The sequence below is a fragment of the Dromaius novaehollandiae genome, chromosome Z (assembly GCF_036370855.1).
Source record: "Dromaius novaehollandiae isolate bDroNov1 chromosome Z, bDroNov1.hap1, whole genome shotgun sequence".
Lineage (NCBI taxonomy): Eukaryota > Metazoa > Chordata > Aves > Casuariiformes > Dromaiidae > Dromaius > Dromaius novaehollandiae.
In genome coordinates, this window is record NC_088132.1 from 43,396,211 (window position 1) to 43,417,761 (window position 21,551).

General features: G+C 38.1%; 1 long non-coding RNA gene across 5 annotated transcripts in view; it reads right to left on the reverse strand.

Moving 5' to 3' along the window:
* Positions 1–21,551, reverse strand: part of LOC112995250 (uncharacterized) — a 109,996-nt gene that overhangs the window by 8,355 nt on the left and 80,090 nt on the right. For all 5 annotated transcript variants that reach the window (XR_010386010.1, XR_010386012.1, XR_010386011.1 and 2 more), the window contains 6 exons: positions 17,867–18,121; positions 15,489–15,604; positions 9,709–9,879; positions 8,096–8,189; positions 4,866–5,149; positions 1,140–1,179 (listed from right to left, as the gene is read on the reverse strand). This is a non-coding gene — a long non-coding RNA (uncharacterized LOC112995250). The remainder of the gene's footprint in view (positions 1–1,139; positions 1,180–4,865; positions 5,150–8,095; positions 8,190–9,708; positions 9,880–15,488; positions 15,605–17,866; positions 18,122–21,551) is intronic.

Consider the following 21,551-nt stretch of genomic DNA (forward strand, 5'->3'; position numbering starts at 1 on the left):
TTTTCCTTCCAGAGAAAATTAGGTCTTAGCACGTTAGGTTCTGGGAAGCACGTGGATTTTCCAACAGCCTGGAATGAAGCAATTATGCTGTCTCAGTGCAAATGTGATATTCAAGAAGGTACAATTTTCTTAAATTATATTTCTGTTAATTACTTTGAGCCTTTCTAACTAAGCTGTGAAAGCTAACTTGATTGCTCTCAACTATGAAATTTGGAATAAAGCCAAGATGGAAATGGCTTCTATTTCCTACTTGAAGAACAAAACTTCAGAAAAATATACTGACATTATCAATGAAGTAGCTATATTTTTAATTTGAGCCTTCTCTTTTCAAGTTTAATTTGTTAAATTGCAAAATCATTTCCATTTAAGCACCTTTCATCTTACACATTTTTATGCAGCATTTCTTTATAACCTGTCTCAGTAATAACAGAGATTATTATTAAAATAGAATTTAATGATCTCAAATTAAAATGCTTTAAATAACATCTTGTTTTTACTTTTTCTTAATTAGTCTTATTAATAAAAATGTAGAATATTGACTTATATCTGAAGGCTTTTAAAATAAAGATGTTAACTATTTTTTGGCTTGTTTTTCCAAGCAAAAAATGATTGTGCAGTGATCATGTCTGTTTGGCTGTCCCCTCAAAAACTTCTGGATGCACTGACATGCTGTAATCAAACTTTAGGCCTTATAACATGAAGCTCTTACAGGTTTTGTGAAAATCAGTGGCTGGCTGGAGAAGATGGACCTTACTCCAGCGTGCACTGAGGGAGAGCTATAACTCGGAGCCCTATCCATTTTAAGAGACAGGAGTCAGATGGCCAGTCACCATGTTCATACCAGCTGATCAGTCAGCTCTTCATTAACTCCAAACCACAACCAGCATATATTGACCATCAGTCAGCCAAGCAGCCAGGAACATGAGAAACAGCAGGGAAATACTGTGATGAAGAAAACGTGAGGTCAATAGGATGATGCTGGGGGTACTACAGGTACAGAGGAAGTGACTAGGAGATGTAAAACGTAAATCCGTAACAAGCGAGGCTTCCTCTTATGCTATTCGTGGCATAACTCTCAGACAAACATTGTTTCAACCAGGTTTGGTAAAATCAAGTAAGGGAAAAAGGTATACACTTACCTGTGCACTAAAGTATCTTCATTTACACATTGCACTTTACCTAGAAGAAGATTTATGTAAGCAAAGTTTTATTAAGTAATTTAAAACAGCCTTCATATATACTTTTGCTTTTTTGGCAGCTGAAGTGCAATAGATGGACTAAAAAAAGGATGATTTGCTCCTGCATGTAGGAAACAGAAATGATGGATGAATGTATATACAATATCTATGATGTATAGTCCACAAGGCTGATGTGTAGGACAAAGCAAAGTCACTCTATTTTTATTCTCTAGGAGAAATAATACTCTGTGTTATTTTAAGTCTCAGATGTGGGGTCATTCCAAGGTAAAACGGAACTTCAAATACATCTGCTTTTGGAATGATAGTTTGCCATCTTGTGATATGGTAGAATAAAAACAAATGTTCTCCCTACTTATTACATTATAAAATCATAACCATAAAATCTTTTCTTCTACAGGTTTAATTTCTCAGTGTACTTCAAGCAAATGAAAAAGAAAATCTGTAAGTGAAAAGGAAATATAGCTATAGTGCAATGGGAAAAGTAATATCTAAATAGGGAGTTCTGTCCTCATGTTTTATTCTGTTTTGTCTCGTTTACTGATACAGACCAATCTCATACACTGTTCTCCTAGTGATTTGCAGAGTTTGAGTAAGATGCTAAAATCTGAAGTGTAAGACTGGAAAAATGCCTTTTTGTCTTTCAGCTGCACCTGTATTTGATTATGATAGTTGTATTGTTTTAAGAAAATAGTAGCGTGCACAAAATTAAAGATGTGTTTACACCAAGTAATCAAATAATCAATAAGCCAAATTCAGTAAGTCAGAGTCAGCTAAGAAAAGTCAGGGTGGCATTTTGTTTATACATGCTCTGCAAAATTACTGCCTTAGAGGAAAGAAACATTTGAGGAGGAAGCTTTCAAAATATTGTATCGCATTTAAAAAATACTGAAACTGATAGCTGTAAAACTTCAGGAGGAGAACACAAAAACTGGGTGAACAAAGGTCATATTACTGTTAGTGTATCTGTTTATTCAGAATAAAACCTGAGAATTCCAGGGATTTCTTTTTCACTTATAATAACACTGTACTAATGGTAAAAATTTTTGGACACTTCCACTGTACTGCAAAACGAACTTTTCTAATTGGTCCGAGATGTCTACTTTTTAAAATCTTATTGGGGTGGAAAGGAATACTGTGTTGATAATACATGGATCTTGTTTCCTGTCAGGGCAATTATCTACCCTTTAAAATTCAAACTAATTCTGAAAACAAACTAAAGAGTGGGTCTTATCATCTTTGCGGGCCCACAAAGATGTGTTATGCATTAAAAAAATAACAGTATGGTTTCACTGAGCCAAAAATCCAATTTTTGGTCACTTGTTCATTGGGTGTGAACTGCATGAATGTCTCTCAGGCCGCATGACTACAAAGGAATACGCAAAAATCTTTTGCTCTTAAGAATCCCCTGAAGCAGAAAATGCCTATTTGGAGATGTAGGAGCTTGATTCCATCTTTCAGTAAAAATACTCCTTTCTGTGGCTGTGTGTGGGGAAAGCTTTAAGACAATTTTGAAACCAAAGATGAATTCTTTTTTTTTCCATATTGATATTTTGGAGAGGAAATGAACATAAGAATTTTATTGAACTTCTCCTAGGAGGTAATACAGAGTTCACAAGGCTGAAGCTCAGACTGTGTTGTAAGTTTGTACTGTGGTTCTAACTCTGAGGGTGCAATTCTTCTGACTAAGGGTATACATCTATATTTAGCCTAAAGGTCTCTCCTAAAGAAGTGCTTCTACAGAGTCACAATTCATCTGTCCCATGTATGCAGTGGGGGACAATCTGGACAACTCAGTTCTCCATAGTGATTCAGCTTCACAAGGTACATGCACATACACCCAACTGCTTGCATGGAAATACATGTAGTTGACATCTGGTACCCAGCAGTAGCTAACTTGCTTTACAGATCTGTTCCTATTGGGTCACAGTACTTGCTAATATAGATATAGCCATGAATAGAGAGCTTACGTGTAGAAGGGGCCAAGAAATGCCAAGGGCACAGGACAGAAGGCGACCTACATGGGGTAGCTAGGACTGTATCAGAAGTAAGAGCAGAGCTACCTACCTATGCTTTCTCAACTCTTCACAGTCTAAAGAGAAATGCTAGGACAAGAGATGGAGAGTCAGCAACTCTGCCAAAGCCTTCATCTCCAACATTCCTAAGCATATCAAAAATGTCCCATACCTTTTACTAGAATGAGACTGTGTATAATGTTAAGGAGAAGTACACCATCATTCAAGTGACTTACTGGAAAAAGATCAGGGCCAATATTGATGGATTTCTGTAGTAATACAGACATTTTCGTGGACAGTACAGTGAAATCTTGCCTCACACCAGAAAACAACAACATCTCTCTGCTTCCCCAACTTCTGTTTCCTTGTTGTTCCCCTTCTTCAGGCCCCGAATTGGATTTTGCCCAATTGATGATATAGGCTAAATCCTAGACCAGGTTATGTTTTGATGCAGGCAGCACTGTGCCAATAATAGTAGTTGCCACAAAGTAGTCCTGTGCTGGATGGCGAGCCTCTTCCAGGTTCAAATGGAGGTACATAGGAAACTGAGGAGTGCCTTGTGCACTTCAGAATATTGGGCTTGTCACACATCTTTCTTAGGATGAAGTGTGGAGAGGTCAGGTATCCTCAAATCTGTCACGAATCCCTTCAATTGTCAGCATCTCAATCATCAAAGCTGGCTATTCTGACATATGGGAATTCAGCATACCTGTACGCAGTTAACTGTGTTCTGTTCTCAAGCTAGGCAATTCCTTGAATTGCATTTCCTGAACAGTCCAGAGGTCTACAGGTGCCCATGGCTGTCCCAACCAAGTACTTCTCCCTTTAGCTCCATATGTCATAGATGGAGCCCTGGGTACTAGACAGGAGCACAGGTGCAGAGCAGCCTTAGTGCTCTACATAACCCAGGCCAAGTTATCAGCTCAGCAGGGGAAAATCTTCCAGGGAAGTGATTCAGCTTAAAGCTTGACATATAATCTCTAGACATCTGTGCCTGGCTAGACCATCCATCAATGTCTGCTACATTAACTCTCCAGTACAGTGGTCCTGCTAGCAGGAACTCGAGAGAGACTGCAAGAGACTCATTTCCTGAGAGCTCATGATTTCTAGCAATTATTTGAAGAGGAGTGCTGGTCTACCATGTCTTCTGGTGTGGGGCAAGCAGCCTCATCTGCCAGCAGTCAGGGACAAGGCTTTTCAGAGTTTCATTGCACAAATCCTGCTGGTGAGATTCCTATTACTGACACCAGCATGACACTGGCACAAACTGAAACTACAAACGTCACCTTTGAAGGAATTCTTGCTGCCACTGCGGCTCCTGATGATGCCACTAATGCCATGGCTATTATCAGGCATGCTTGTCAAGCGTAGGGAGATAAGTTGAGAAAGGAAAGCCCTTCCGTGCACTATCCCTGAACAAGCACCTGCCCAGACTGCATTGAAGTAGCTGAAATTGTACTTGGCCTATCATCTGGCTCTTTCTCCAGGAGACGAACCATCTCAAAAGACAGCATAACAAATAAGCAAAGAAATAAATAGGCAGTCCTAAATTCTAGGTTGTTTTTTTCTCTTTTTCTTCATTTTAACCCTCTTTTACATTCTTCCTCACCTTTTCAGCCCATATTAAATCCTTTTCTATTTTCATCAGACTTACCTGCTTGTGCTTTCCTTTTCATCTACTGAGTCAGAGCTCCCTTGATTAAGGCAGTAGTATGTGACAACATCTTGCACCTAATGAACCCCAATAGCACTGTAGCACCTGTCCTGCCTTTGGTGTCTGCAATGCTGGAAATCCACCACTCTATCTCATGGTATAACCATGGGTTAACATGCCCCACTCCAAGATCTTCCTCAAGCTCCAGAACAGTTGCTCTTCACTCCTAGTCCAGTTTTTCCTCATTCTCCTTTAGGGCGGCTGCCCTTCCTCAGCCTCTTGGCCTGCAGGAACAACAGATAGTACCTAAAGATCAAGCACAAGAAACACAGCCATGTTTTCAAGCTACCGAAGGCACTTCTGTGGATCAGGTAGGCAACTGTGAATAGTTTTAGTGCTGCTTCACACTTCAGTGTGCCAGAAGAGGCTGAGAAATTAGGGTTTCAGGATAAATGCACAGTCTCCTAAGGAGGAAGGAAAAATAGGGAAGAGTTTAAAAAAAGCCCACTTTCACTGTAACCACAGTCAATCCACTGTGACTGGTGCTGGCAAAGACCAGGTCATGACAACATATTTGAGACCTGTCCCTGTCGCTCAACTGAAGGAGGAAGGTGTATGCATGGGCATGCCAGGGCATCCTTACAGGAGCCATCTCATCTCTGCTATACTGAACTGCAATATGCTGGCATTGTAAACAGACCAAGAAGCTCAGCACCTATATCTTTAGATAGCAGCTGGTTGCTAAAAGTAGCCATCAATTTGTATCAGAAACTTTTTAATGGAAGAGATAGAACTCACAGAATTATCTGTGGATATTGATACTTGTGTTGTCTATGGCTTTGATTATCCTGGAGAGAAATGGTATATGGTCTGGTTCTGGGCTTCAGATCTACTGAAAAGCAAGCGAAATACACTGAGAGTTTTCCCAGAGCCCTGGCAAAATTCTAGAGGGTCTTGGAAACAATGCCAGGATGTTCACGGTGCTTCTTGCTCTGTTTCTGCTCACTAGCCCCAGATTTTTTAGTTGAACCTCACATCCCTCATGCTAGCCCAACTATGTCCATCTCTAAATGGAAACTTCCCCTTGCCCTTGAGTACTGTCTCCCATCAAACCCTGTATAATCTTTCTTGCTTTCTCTGTTTTCACCTGATCTAGAGTGCTCACAAAATTCTGCTTGCTTTCTCTCTTCCTTTTTCTTGATGCTCACACTGTTGCTGATCCAGGCACCAAGCCAGGTGTGCCTGAATGAGCATACTTTATAGATTGCTATCACCTTGACAGGCACCTCATTCAAGAGATGCCCAGCTGGTGGCTAATGGTCCTTACCTGATAAAAAATAATGGTTAGGTAAAGAGAAAAAGCTTATTGTAGATGTTAGCTAGTGAGCAAGAGATGAATCATGACTGGTTTTGGCCATGGTTTAAACACTTAGAATAACATGGGTGTGTATGGAGTGTCTATGCAAGGAAAGCACTCCAGACATGTTTCTTATTTGGGACATCCGCATGTAGCTGCCTATATGGGTGAAGATAGCATGTGTTTCATGAACATAGAGGGGGAGTCCAGGTAAAACACCTCCAAACAACAAAACATCTAAGGCAGTACTAGTAATCTACTTTCAGCAAAATAAATTGCACCCTGACTTCCCATCTCACTTGAGATCTCTAGGTGCTACTGTGCTATAAATAATAATAGCACTCTTATATTCTTTTGACAAGTGGAGGAGGTTGAGAAATTGACTGGGAGAAAGACTGATTCTTTCATCGTATAACATATGGATGATCAAGATGGGAGAGATGATGTGCTGAACTTGGAAGATTTGTGTGGAGCTGTGGTTCCACTCATCCTTGCAGAATTTGTGTGATTTCTTTTCCTACAGAGAATTTGGCAGATAAAACAGATAAAGTAAAGATTAAAGCACAATGACAGGCAAATTTGGGGAAATTTGCATAGTAACTGCCTGGCTAAATTTTGCCTGTGAGACGTATAAATCTGTCACTTTCATGAACATAAGATTCACACAAATTATTAGCCAAAACTGAGAAAAGCCATCATTTATTTTCTCAGAAAAAATAGTTGAAAGAACAATTTAACTGTCTTTTCAACCATAAAAGGCAATCCTACCTTTTCAGCCATACTTTTGTATGTCTGCTTTCACTGACATAGTAGAAAAATCAGTACATCTATTAGAAACTGATACTACACAAACTTTTTGAAAGTTGACATTATCTGCAGAACAGATTTTATTGTACCTTCTCAATAAACTCTTTGATGTTAATTCAGAAAATTTTATATAAAACATTTTAACACTTTAACATAAAAAAACCCAGTAATTGTTCAATACAGTTCATCAGAGAGCGAACTTCAGAAACCTGTTGTTTTACCTGTTCATAATTTAGCAAGCATTTGATTTTTGTGAGACATGGGTATAGTGTATATGTACTATAAAACTGCAAGGCATTCGAGATTCAGCTTAATGAATTCATTTTCCATTGTGTTTCTACTTTAGAAGATTTGGGGATTCTTTTGGTTTCTTTGGGCCATGCTCTAATGAATCCAGAGCATACCTCTGCTTTACTTTTCACTGCAGAATCTATTTTAAAATCTGCAATGATATAGCACAGAAAGCTTACTTATATCAAAGCAAACTCAAATTATCAAAGGTTGTGTAATTTTTAAAGTTGTCACTAATTTTCCAGTATATATTACACTTATCTACATTGACAAATTTATACTGATTTTATGAAACCTATGCAGTTACTCTGGATTTACACCTTTATAAGGTGAACAGAGCCCAGTCATATTTGTTAGAGTACTTTGGGTTTTTTTGCTACTATTAGCTCACATTATATGTTTATTATCTGTACCACTACATACTCAAATTCCTAGAATCCTAAAAAGATATTGGAAAAACACAATTTCCTCTTTGACAGAGTATTTAGCAGAGTAATACATATGAAGGATACTTTAAAGCATGCTACTGACTATATGGATTTTATCTTGGTTTAATGAGTCCTTCTTGGTAAATCATTTGAACACCTTATTCTTCCATCTGTAGTATGCATAATTGAGATATGGAATGTCAGGATACCTTTTTTAAATTCAGCAGCAAGAAGGCTATACATTCAGCAGAAAGAATGAAGCTGGGGCAATACACATGGGATTAATCCAAATGAGATCTTCATCCTCTAAAATCTGAGCAAATATTCCAACATAACTTAAGATTTACCTTATGCGTGTCTCTATCTTTTCCTGAGTTTCAGAATCATCCCTCTTTCCATTTTCCATGCTAAATTATTCTCTAGGATTCTTTTGACAGGTAACTGCAATACAAAGAAACAATATAATAAGGATTGCTTCAATGGCTTGTATGAACAATTAAAAATGCTCTCTTTTTTTCAAAATAGGACATACGAATGATACAGTGTTGCTGCACCTTCTTTTTTTATGTACCTATTAATCTTCCTAAAACTGAAACTATGCTTATAATTTAAATAACATTAAACTGTGTGTTATTTGTGGAGGTTTAGGCAAGAGGAGTACTGCTATTCTGTATTTGTCATCTGGGATAAAAAGATTTACTGTCCCCACCCATCTCTGGAAGAACAGTTTTCAGATACGTCAAGTTTGAAGTTCAACCACTTCTGAGTTATCTATTTTGAGTAATAAAATATGGAGAATAAAGTATCTCTCTATATACCTATCTATAGATACAGAGAGAAAGTTCCATGTGTAGTATGTGTTTATTCAAACTGAATGGATTTTACCCAAGCCTTTAAAATGAGATTCACTTTTCAGCATTGCTCAAGCATGGAAAATTCATCTCAAGAGAAGATTTTATATGGAAAATAGATAGCTACAGATAAACTGTTTTTCAGTCAAAATATCTGCCACTGATTTATCGCAACTAGATTTAAATTAGTGGGAAGATCTCTTGAAATTTCCAGAATACATTGATGCTGAATTAAATGGAAAGGTAAATTTCTCCACTTTCGTAGGGTTTTTTTTTTGTTTATTTTACTTCTATAAGAGGGGCCCATCAGGGCAAACAGCTGGTCTTTTGATAAATTTACATCTCTTCCTCCTAAGAAAATCTTATTTACAATGAAAGGCAGCTACCAGGGATTCTGCAAAAAGATTTACCTTCTCAAAATTTCTCTTTTTAGTAATTTGAATAATTCTTCAAGCCAAACTAGTAGAAGTTTGGAGCTCCTCAGATATTTCTTGTTTTAATACTAGACATGAGGTAGCCTCTTTGAAGTAGGATGTACTCCCATTCTCCTGTCTGAGGTACGAAAGCAGGAACTCCATTCATTTTCTGAATGCTTTGTGTCAAGATTCTGGATGAACAGCAAGAAAAGGGGCAGGAGAGCCCAGTCCCAATAATACTGAAACCAGGGAGAGATTTTGTCACTGACACAAAGGTGGGCAAAATTGACATGGGCTATCTGTGACTAAGTGATGCCGCAAAATGTCTCCCATTACAGACTTGAATCTAATCTCATGTTCATTGCTGTAAAACTCAGTGAAATGAGGAGTGGAGTTACTCAGGCAAAAAAGAGCTTAAGTGAAAGAGAAATCAAGTCTGGTGGATTAGTCCCATAGTCTGCATGAAGCCTGCATGAAATCTGCAAGAATAAGCTTTGGCTTTCAACCCTCAGAAGATAACAGATATCTTCAGAAAGTAACCTATAGAAAAATAACAGCCTTTCTACCGTATATAGACACACTATTAGTATAATCGAAAAATTATCATTGCACTATCCATAATAGAAAATAAAGTATGGGAAAAGTGTCCACATGTTGGGAGAAGTCAGCCTCAGAGACCATCGTCTACCTTACCTCTGGCTCTTCATCTTGCCTTGCAATAGTTCTCCAAGCTGCCAGGTACTGACTGCAGCATCACGTGAAGTGGCTGGAGAAGTTCAGTGGTGGCTCAGGGCTGTCACGGAAGCTGGTGACTTAATGTTCTTGAATTTATGGCTAGAAGTAGCTTCAAGCTGAAAATATAGCCTACAGGAGAAGAGAGGCAGGTGGGGAGATAGGAGTTCATACTGAAATTTGCTAGAGAGATCCAGGCAATGCAGAGAGGTTTAACAGGAGTAAGATTGTTACGGAAGAAAAGGAAGGAGGTGGAAAAAGATGTACCCCAGTAAGAACTTTATATTTTTGAAGGATACAAAATTTGCTGCTATTCAATGATAATAGCACAGTAAATTAAAAAATATCAAAGAGGAATAAAAAAGTTAACTTGAAACACTCTGTATGTATGCCATTTTTTAATGCGAAAGAGCTTTTTTCCCATTCCTGTCTGGCTAGAAGTTGGTGAATAGGAAGTCAGATGCTTTAACTTTTCTTATAAGAACAAATTCTCTCATTTTGCCTGTGTTCATAGGCTTGGATCTGAGACCAAAAAATAATCTCTCAAGATGTTTAAAATAGCATATATCCATTACTTTCCTAGCTACTGCCAGCATTCTCTCTGTCACATACATCTGTCACAGTGAATTTGATTGCTCTTTCTGCAGCTTGCTCAGGGGTCTAAAGTCCTTCAGCATCCTCTGTATTGTATCTTTAGCTAAATTCAACTGCAATACATTTACAACCTACTGTTCCAAAAAAAGCAATACAGTTGTTTCCTCCAGTTGCTTGAGGGAGTCCAATTATTCTGACATTTTAAATTCTGATTGATTTTCAGAGATTTTCAAACTCATGTTAAAGATTTTAGTTTCCTTAACAATGCATGTATAGAGGCTATTATTTCTCTTGTTCCTTTTCACATGCTTCATGGCTTTTTACGCATCTATTAGTTTGACCTGCCTGTTAGTAAAGCTGCCATCCAGGTCTGTAAGCCATCAAATGCAGCATCTGATTCTACTGCTTCAGAATAGGCAGGATTAAAATACATGAGCATTTCACATAGTTTTTCATGAGCTGTTTGGGTCCAGAAACTCCCATTTCATAGCATAATCTATTTTCATCAAGATGGAGGACACCCACATTTCTCTCACTAGCATTTTAGCTAATCATATTGCCTTCCTTATTTCAGTTTTATCTGTTTCTTCATGAAAGTTTGACTTCATGAGTTGTGGGATTTTAATTTACAGAGATGTATTGGTTCCTTCAGCAAGAAAACTCTGGGGATTTTTATTTTTGTCTTTGCCCATATGGCTTGGGAATATCCCCCCTATACAGGCCAAACCTATTTCTAATAATTTATTACATATCATTAGTGAGCACTGAAGGACTCATGCAGAATTATTTTGTTCATAATTGCACCTTATGTGTAAAATTTAACTAGATTCAGGGCTCCGTTACTCTAGCTTTATACTGCTACAACGCTGGAGTAGTAGTTTTGCAAAATGGGAGTAGGACAATAGTGAGTAAAATGTATACTCCAAAGGTGTTATTTACACATACACAGCAGATGGTTTGATGTATAAGCAAAATGCCTACGGTTTTTCATTTGGGGTCTGTGTGTTTTTTTTGACAGGCTGGATTCTTCCTAAGGCTTCTTGTTTTCCACCTGTCTGGACATCTGAAATCTGAAGAACATCCATTCAAGCTTTACATAGAATTAAAAGATAAAGCACTGTACATTATCAGTACAATCAGCATGTTTTTTTAAAAGCCCTTTCAACTAATTCAGGAACCAAAAGTAACATCGGAAGGCAGTCAACACTTACACATATTAAGCTAGGTGCAATGGAAAGGAAAATGCAGATGTGCAGATGAAAAAGGAAAAAAAATCAAAACTACTCTGCATCACTGAATTATTATGTTGAGAGATACTGGAACAGAAGTAGAAAAGCTGAATATTTTTAAAAGTTTAATCAAATTAACATATTTAGATTCTGTTTGCAATTTAGTTAATGTTAATTACTTGTCAAGCCATTTCTGAAAATGTTCTTATATATCACGATGTATTTCAGGTGATGACAGGGCACTGCTATAAATAGAAAAAAATGGCATTGCAGTATCCTTAAGCTTCTCCTAGCTATAGAAATGGCATATAGACTAATCTTCTGAGGTACTAGATAGAGCTACTGGGACTGCATTGCAGACCAAAATGAAGTTATTTCTGGTTTCAGCTCCAATGTATTTATTAAGCTAGCATTTCTGAAACAGACACCTAATGGCAGGTGCTCACATAACATTTCAGGGCATGCATCCTTCATGTACGCTGCATGCAGTGCATCAGGAGGCTGCTGCTGTGGTAAGACTGCAGAGGCATTGCAGTCTTGCTACTACCATTGGTTGTCATGGCCACAAGTAATACACAATACAAGACACACAGATCCAGACAATTTTTAAAAATGATACCACTTTTTCCTGACATGTCTTTTTTTTTTTTTTTTTTTTTTTTAAACAAGCTTTATGCATGGTGGTTGATTATAGAAAACACCTACGTGCAGTAACAATACCTTCACAACTTCCTGTACTGCTTAAAGAACGACAGTACTTACATTTATACATAACATCCACTGACTAATTTTACAGACAGTTAAATTTCTTTTATCCCATCACTATTAGCACACATGTATTTCCCTGTCAAAGATCCCTATGCATGCAAGCAAACACAAGAGGCTTGTTAATTACTTTATTTCTTCAGTGCCAAATATCATTAATGACAGGAATGAAGCTACATTTTCAGTATCAGCATCTGTATGTTATTGCTAAATGTGGAACTTTATGTCTCATCAAATGTCTCATCAAAAATAAGCATGTTTAGGAATAACTGTAGTTGATGACATTTAAATCTGGCTAACAATTAAGAGTTACCCACATTACATGCACTCACTGGATGATTGACATGGAGGGAGATTTTTCCATTGTGATTCACTGTTAACTGAGAGTTTCATAGCCACCGGGTAGCCTTTAGTTAATAGAAATCCAGCCATCAGGGCAGATTGGCTGTAGGTAGATTGCAGGTTACATAAACTGTGTTATTCACGGATCGTATGTGTAGTATTTTGTTATACCACAAGAGGTCACACAACATTTATAAATCTATGCAGGGGAAAAATGGGTAACGGTTCTATCTGCAAAACAGCGAAGTTAAGTTTCATGCAATAAGTAAAAGGCAAACAGAACAAATTGTGAAACAACAATAAAATGATTTTCACAGACTTCTTTTTCCTGTTACAGCACTCTCAGCCTGTGTGATCTGCTATGAGCCGTATCCAGACAGCCTCTCAGCTGTCCATCTCCCGCTGAGAGCAGGGGAAGCCATGTGCAGTGCTGTGGTACCTTCTGAATCACTCTCAGGTCTGATGTAAGCTTGGAGGAAGGACAAGATCAGACTCTCCTTGGCAGGGTGAGTAACATAATCAGATGATATACAATGCATCAGATAGGATTACTGTGATCAAATAAGCTCCCTTGGCAGTTCAATGGAAAGTATTAAAGCTGAGTTTAGCTGGACAAATTTCCAGCGGTTCAGTGAAATGATAGACACAAAAGAGACTTTAATTTTGGAGAGATGGCAGCCTGAATTTGTGAAACAAGATCATTTCATAAATGTATCATTCCTTATTTTTAAAGGTTTCTCAGTGTCATATAATGATACAGTTCCTGGTAGCTCACGTGGCAGTAATATCCCTGGGCACTTTCCATTTGCTGTCACTAACTCTGAAGTAAGTAGGTGCCAGTGAGCCAAAGTATGGAAGACAGACGGTCGGGAGAGGACGGTGGGGAATTAATGCAGCGCCGCATCGTGGCAGTGCAGGACTGGAACAGCCTTGCTGCCATGGGCAGTACCTGGGAAGAACACAGGTTTGAAAGGAAGTGTAAAGGAACTGATGATTTAGTGTCTGCCCTAAGATCTGCAAGTCCTCTGTGGGTACTGGGGTATGCACACTGTTTGATGCCCATGTTTCCCACCTCCTTCCATTGCTGCCCCAAACCCTCTGGGGGGACGATACATCACGTGAAGGTTATTTCTTTCCTTGCTTTACCTGTCGCAGGAGAATCATAAGGCCATAATTATTTGCTACACAATAGCCTATCATTTATATCATTAAAAACTGCCTAATTATGTGCCTAGCTAACAGGCTCTTTTGGCTTCAAAGGAACTGCCGTAGTGTCCTTTGGGTAAGCAATCCTTCTTATGCTCAGGTAAACATGTAATTAAAGAGAAAGGAATAACACCAGGGAAGAACTGACTAGAGTGACTTTGGTTTTCTTCTCAGAGTTTAAGTACAAATGCTGTGTATCATATTAATAATTTTTAGTACTTGTGGTTTTTCTTCTAGGTTCTCACAAAACTTTACAGAAAAAGGGCAAGTATGATTATTTCTATTTTATGCGCAGAAAAACAGAAAATTAAAGGCTTAAGTTTTTGTGAGGAATAAAACCCCAAAACACAAAGCCTATTTCAAACATATAGCTTTAAATAGCTTACCAAGCTTGTTTTGTCAGTGCAGTCCTATATATCTTAAGGAAGGTCACAGAGTTAACTTCAAATGTACTGTCTCTTATACAGTTGGTTTTGTTAGTTTTCACTTAAATTTCTGTTTGTTATAGAGCTACATAAGCCATACACATTGGTCTGTTTTACTCTTCAAAAGAGCATAAAAGGAGTACAATAATTAAATGTTTTCCATTTCATTTTCCAAAGTACCTTTTCAGGACTGTAGACTCTTATGCATTAATTTCTTACAGAAGAATGATCTTTTCTGTAAGTACCTGGTATTCAGGAAACCTTAGTTTGATTGAAAGAACTTGCTTTGTGACCTTGAACAAGTCATTTATACTTTTATACCTATATTTCCAACACAGAAGAGATATATAATACTCCCGTACTAGTCAGGAGCAGGGAGACTGATTAGTAAAAACATGAAAGAAAAAATAACCAGTGACAAAATTAACAATTCTCTCCAAAGCCAATGCATTCCAAAATGTAAAAAAAAGGGAAGGCAGGATAAAATGCCTGAGGAGGAGGATTGTTTTTTAAGAAGAGCAAGGGGGTGAAACAGATGGGAAGAGGGAGGATGTGGCACATCCTACAAGCCTTATGTCAGGACAAGGCTGTAGATGGAGATCCTGAATGTTCCTCGCCGCAGAGATCTTCTGAGACCCAATAGAACAGTTTAAAGTTAATCCTTCACTTAAATGGAAACCAATATAATGAAGAACGGGCATTGTAATATAATCACTATTGCTTAAGCCCTCAGGCAAATGTTGTGCTTTGTTTTAAGTAATCTTCAAGCAATGGAGATGCTTTTGTAGGAAGGAATGATAATAACTAAAGTGTGTGGGTAGCAGGCTGTGCAAAGTTTTTCTGGAAGGCTCTCTTGTTAGAAATAAAGGTACAGCATAAACAAATTGCACACCAGGGGAATGAGTTCAGTTTTTGCATAGCATCACTGGGAAACACATGAAAAAACCTGGGGTTCCCAAACAGATGGAAATAGAGAGGACTTCAGTCCTTACTCTACACTGCTTCAGGGACTAAAAAAAGCTAGAAGTACTTTGACCTTTGGGGGTTTACAGCAGTCTGAGCCAGCAGAATCATTTTAAGTTGCGCTAGCAGTAGCCACTGTAGCCTGGCATTTTGTCCCATTGCAGTGCACCACCTTTTTGGGAGCTTGTCAAGTGTTGTGGTGCCAGGAGCTTCTCACCTGATTAAGCAGGGGCACACAGCAGGGCTGCATGGTACCTCTTTGCTGGCTGCAGCAGTAGCCTGAAAGGAAACACCCTTCACCTCCTTTGTGGCCAAATCCAACATATGAAAAGGCTGCAAGTGAAAGTGAAAAAAATCACATCTAATTAGGCTAATTCATTCTGAACAATTTTCCCCAGTGAGTTTGGAGACAAAAGAACAGAGAACGCTCTCATAACAGTGAGTTCTGTTCATTAATAAGCATGTCTTGAATACATGGATCGTTAGAGAAAGAAATCAAGGGAGAAATGAGTGGTTTGACACCAGCACCTTCTTGACATCCTCTTAAATCCTTTCTACTGTATAGCACAGTGTAGTGAAAATCCATTCCCAATCTTTATTGAGATGTGTAACCATTTAAAAAAATAAAATAAAATCACTACCTGGTACTTAAAGGAGTCTCCTCTGAAATCCAGATATGTCTAAGGTTTTTGAATGCAACCCATTCTCCAGACACTGCTGCTAATAAATTATAAACGATACACACCTACACTTTTCAACAGCAGATTGCAGCAGCTTCTTTTGTGCCTATTTTTATTTTCCTTATTTCAAGGTCTACTGTTCTTTGTCATAGTTATGAATCCCTAAGTAAAAGTAACAGAGCTGAGCAGAATTTAGAGTATTAGACAAGTTCAGGGCAGACAAATAAAACATGTCGTAAAGGTGAATCAACTAATGAAGCTTCATTTCTATAACATTTAGAAGCATGCTGCATAATAGAATTTTACTGTATTGAGGAGTAGGGTCTTTTGGCATGCAAGAATGAGTGACAGTTGAATCACACTAGCTAATTCAAAAAACAATTTCAGTCCAGTTCAGTTCTCTGACTTTGCTGAGTATCTGATTCATGCATACAGCCACGCAGGAGACTTAATACAAGACTTTCCTCTGCGTGAACTTGGGTGCCTGCAAAGCAAAGAGCAATAGAGTTCGCGGGGCCATTTACCTATTTGCATAAACATTATTCCCTCCCTTCAGCTCTCTACTTCGGAGGTATTTTGAGTGGGAAGCTTAAGATGGCTGACTTTTCCTATGAATAGGATGAGCTGGCAGCAGAGCACATCTTTAAGAATATGGCCATAAAAGTATTTTGTTGCCTCATTTGTTTGTGCATAGTGATTGCAAATGTATATCTATTCTGAATGTATATTTTAGTTCAAAGCCACTTTCATGGTAAGAAGGAATTGGACATTCCAAAGCTGTAATCACTGATGATACTTTTCTGTAAAGAGAATATTCAGTCCCATGTTTCAAAGCTTAAACTAATCCTCAGCTCTTGGGCAGAAGGCTGAGACCGAAAGCTGGTGGAAAATTTCCACATATCTGCCACCAAAGGGCTCCAGCACTGTAGTCCAAAGGACTGAGTGATAAGTATAGACCCTAGGCCAGCAGGACTTCATGAGCCCAGTCTGGGAGATCATCTAATGCATATCAATAACCCTAGAGAACCGGTAGTTACACAGTAACACAGATAGGAATTTAATTATTTTTTAAATGCATTTTTTCTCCCCTTGGTTCAGTGTAACCACTTCTAAGGCGCTTGGAAGCTTAGCATTTGGGCATGTAAATGCTTGTGCTCTGATGAACTTTGTTTGATATCCTTTATTTAATGAACCATTACAAATCCTCCACCAAGATTATTACACTTGTATGCAGTCCCAGTGAAGTTAGCAGGCCTCTCTTGAACTGCTGCAGGTCCTTTGGAGAATAAGTGAGTGCTAAAAAAATTCTGACACAAGAAATAATAATTCTGGCACTTGAATTACACAGCTGTAAATAAAAACACTTTGGGCTTCTGCAGACTCATAAATGCAATCTCACAGGTACACATTTACCATAGAGGAGAGCTCTGTGTGAACACAGGGATGTGAGAATGAAGATCTGAATCCAAATATTGAGGCCTAAGTCTTATCAGCAGGTTTCCAATCTACCTTACTGATGCCTAGCTACACTATGCCATCACATTAAATAGCAGCAGCACTTCTACTATTGTTAATAGTCAAGAATTGATGACAATCCTAGCATAGGACTTTAGTTTCATGAAGTTCCCCTCTCAGACTAAAGCAAGATGCCATACTGGTTAGACTAGTAAAACTTACATTAAAACAAAAAACCTGTCTGTGGTAGGATGAAACTTATGGTAGACAAAGGAGGAAGAGAACAATCCCAAAAGAACAAAACATGTAGGCCTTTTTTGAGACACAGCGTGAAAGACATTACATTCACTTACAATATTGCGTTCAAAAACAAAACGCTCCATGCAGATAAAATGCTACAGTAAGTAAAATTCTGATCTAAAAACTAAAGACAAAGATCTTACCAATGAGTTTCATTTACCTTTTCTTTTAGTTCCCTTTGAGTCATAAGTCATCAATATCATCAGAGCTTAAGCAGAAAGAACATGAGACAGTTTCTGTGGCGCAGCCTCGTTGTTTGGGTTTCCGGGCACAGCAGTTCTTCTCAAGGAAATGAAGTGCTCCAGCATCTTTTGCTCCATAAGGAAGAGCTCTATCAGAAAAACTGGTGAGGATCATCCAGCAACTTGACATATTTCTTATGGCAACAACTATTGTGTTTAAATGTTAATCACACCTGTGATAAAGATTGATAATCTCAGCACCAAAAGCAGAAACATTGTACATAATCTGTATCTCTTCAATATATCAATAAATTGCTCCTACATTTTTTGCTTGAAGCCCATGCAAATCTTATCCTAGTTTGTTTTTATTAAATTAAATTTGTTATTGATAGGAATTTAATTCCATCGTTTTAAGTTGACTTTATTTTTTGAGTACGTAACATCAGAAATGAAATGTACCATTCTTCAGAGAACTATATTAAGCTTTGTTTTTTTTTTTTTTTTTTTTTTTTTTGTATTCTGTACTTGGGAAGTAAAACAAAAACTAATCTAGAATGATTAAAATTAATTTTTCAGTGGAATGTTTTCCTGTATGTTTTCTGTTAATTTAATCATCGAACACACAGACTCAGGCTTTAAGTCTGGGTTGTTCAGCAGAGTTACAGAAGGAGAAAAATGATTTAAAGCAATTAAAAAAAATTCTGTAGAACCAATATTATGTATGTATTCCTCTATGAGACAGACTTTATAGGGAAAAATAGAAGGGACTGACTTGACCACTAAGTTCAGACAACCCAGAAACCAAGGAGGTTCATTTCCAGTGTTTTGATTTAATTGTGAAAGCTCTAGCAAAACAGAATCCTGAAAATAAGAAATATCTCACTCAAAAGCTGATTTTACTCAATTTTCTTTACCTGACCTTTTTTGTTAGCAATAATCCAGTCTGCAAGCAAAGTATGTATAGCCATGCCTACTTAGACTGAGGCAAAGATTTGCCTGTCCTCCTCTTTTCCATTCCCTTCCTCTTCCCTATATATTCTAACTTGGATCCACACTATTATTGTATTTTTGTTATTACAGAAAAAAAGCCAAATATGAAGTCTGTGGGCTTTCAGGGGTAGAGTTTTGGTCTGTCTCTCTTCACAGCTGTTGAACAAATGACAAAGTAATTTACACTTTAGCCAGTCTGACATAGACACTTTCCACTATGCAAGTCCATAAAAATGACCATTGTCTTCCCCTGCCTAGCTCCTTTGTTCATTTGGCCACTGCTTTGTGATCCACCTTGAAATCTTTGTCACACTTTGTTTTCGCTATGAAGAATAGCTCAGTGGATTTTCTAGGCTATTTTCAGAAGAGGAAGACAGAGAGTAAGAGGATATTCTTTTTTCCCAGCAGAGGCAAACAGCCAAGCTCGGTTTCTCATTCTCAAGGATAGGGGATTCTCATTCTCAGGGACAGGGGGATCACTGTCAGAAGTGTTTACGGCGATTCCGAAACTCCTAAGCCAGAGAAAAGCATGGTGCCGGGAAGCACTTTGCCTCCTGCCCTGCATATGGTGCACGCCTGCTGCAAGGTCAGCAGCAGGCAATGATCCGTTGCTCCCAGCTGGGAAGGCGTGACGCAGTGCTCTCCTCAAACCAAGCCGAAGTGTGCCCCATCACATGGCTCTGTGATGTGAATTTATTAACGCAAGGACAGTCGTGTGCTAGCACGACTGCTCAGGTACAGGACTAGCTGTCTCACAGTCACAAATGCAGAGATAGAGCACAGCTGCCTGCCTCTGTGTAGATGTACAGAACCCTTCTCCAGCCATGTATATACAGCGCATTAACATCTCATACCACCACGTTTCCTACTCCATAGCAAGAATTATATTCCTTTTCTGTCACCTGAGAGTGACGTGCACTGGTTTTTACTTTCTTGCATATTGTTTTTACTTTGGAATCAAGTGATTTAATAATTAATTAAAATCTCTGCAAGTCCCACTTACCTCCAGCCTTCAATGCACCTGTGCTGCTTAGATCAGCTAACCTGAGTGCACAACTTAATTCTAAACATACTACTTCCTTTAGAAGCACTGACAATCTTTGTAAGATCCAGAAAAAACATAGGCCAGACCATGGTTCAGACTTAGCCTCTTTCTATCGTTCCAGCAGACCTGGGTCTTCCTCAAGCAAGTTCAGATTTAGAGGAAATCCTGCTATGGATATCCTCCTATATCCTGCTTTGACCTACATCAGGGATGACTCAGCCTATGCATTGAGAGACAAAACTGGTGTAAATACCTTTTCATGGTTTGGCTGTAAGTAATCTCTGGTGTTTAGAATATCTGCTGCCTCTGTAGAATTTTTTGTGTCTTTTTATTGCTAGGTTTGGCAAACATAATGCATATAATAGATTAGGTCACTGCTACATGCCAACAAAGTGTGTAAGAATCATCTAAAAATAGCGCTATCCAAAGATGTATAGTGTCTGCCCTATTATTAGTTTTTAGCACTTCTGAACTAAAAGGCATTTATATCTCAAGCTATAAATGATGACTCCTCTAAAGCTAATAATTAAAACAGGCCATATTCACTGTTTCTAAAATAGAGTCTGTTAGATATTTAATCAGCCCTTGTACCTGACCTCTGAAGGGTAAATTTATCCTCCCAAAACTTCCCTGCCACTTAGTTCTGTTATTTAGTATTTGTATATGTTAGTGATGGTTGCATATTAAACATTGTCCAGACATTGATAGAAAGATACTCTGAGGAGTATATTTGGACTCTGAGGCACTCAGAATCTAAAGACAGACAAGCTGCTAGAGCAAAATGAATAACAAATGGAGATTTAAAACATACATAGCTACGTGTGTATTTATATATATGAGTTTGCCAGTTCGATAAAGGCTGCAGCAGAATATAGTGGATTTTGTTGAAGTATGTGAAAAAAGATTTAGAAATATAATTATTCTACTCCACACTAAGATTGTTTTTCATTTTCGATGTTATTGCCATTAGTATGCATTCAGCCCTTAGGGAAAATGGTTGAATCTGATTTTTTTTGTGTGCAAGTAAGGTATTAGCTTAAATTTGCTTTTCAGCTTCTGCTGAAGTAATGTTTATTTTTAATGTGATCTTTAACCTGAACAAATCTCCAGTCTTAGTTGTATTTTTAAAAGTTTTTGAAATTACAAGAAATTAATTCAGATCTTGAAGAAACACAGAGCAGGAGAATTTAACTGGATTTTTCTGCATGAACTCCACATTAAAGGACACTTCTTAAAAGGGTGATCTTGGGGCAGGGCACATTTATTCCTTGTCCACGGTCTTACATGGTCTCTGTGGTAACTCTAGTACTTAGTTACTTAGTGTACTTCTGTTTGCATCTAGTAGCATTAAGGTCAAATGAGCTTCCATTTCCAAGACATGTCTCTAAGCACATGGGTTTTCCATGTACAGTTAATAAATACGTAAACAGCATTGCTCTTCTTTCTCTCAATTAGCTGTTTGTTTCTTTTCTCCCCTGACTGTTCCACTTCCATATCTAGTAGGTCTTTTCCTTACCATTTCTACTCCAAGTGTTGGTACTGTTAGTAATGCTATTCTGAGCCCTAATGATTAGCTCTTTTCTGACTGTGGCTATAACTACTCTATTTTCTTACAGTCGCAACAATCC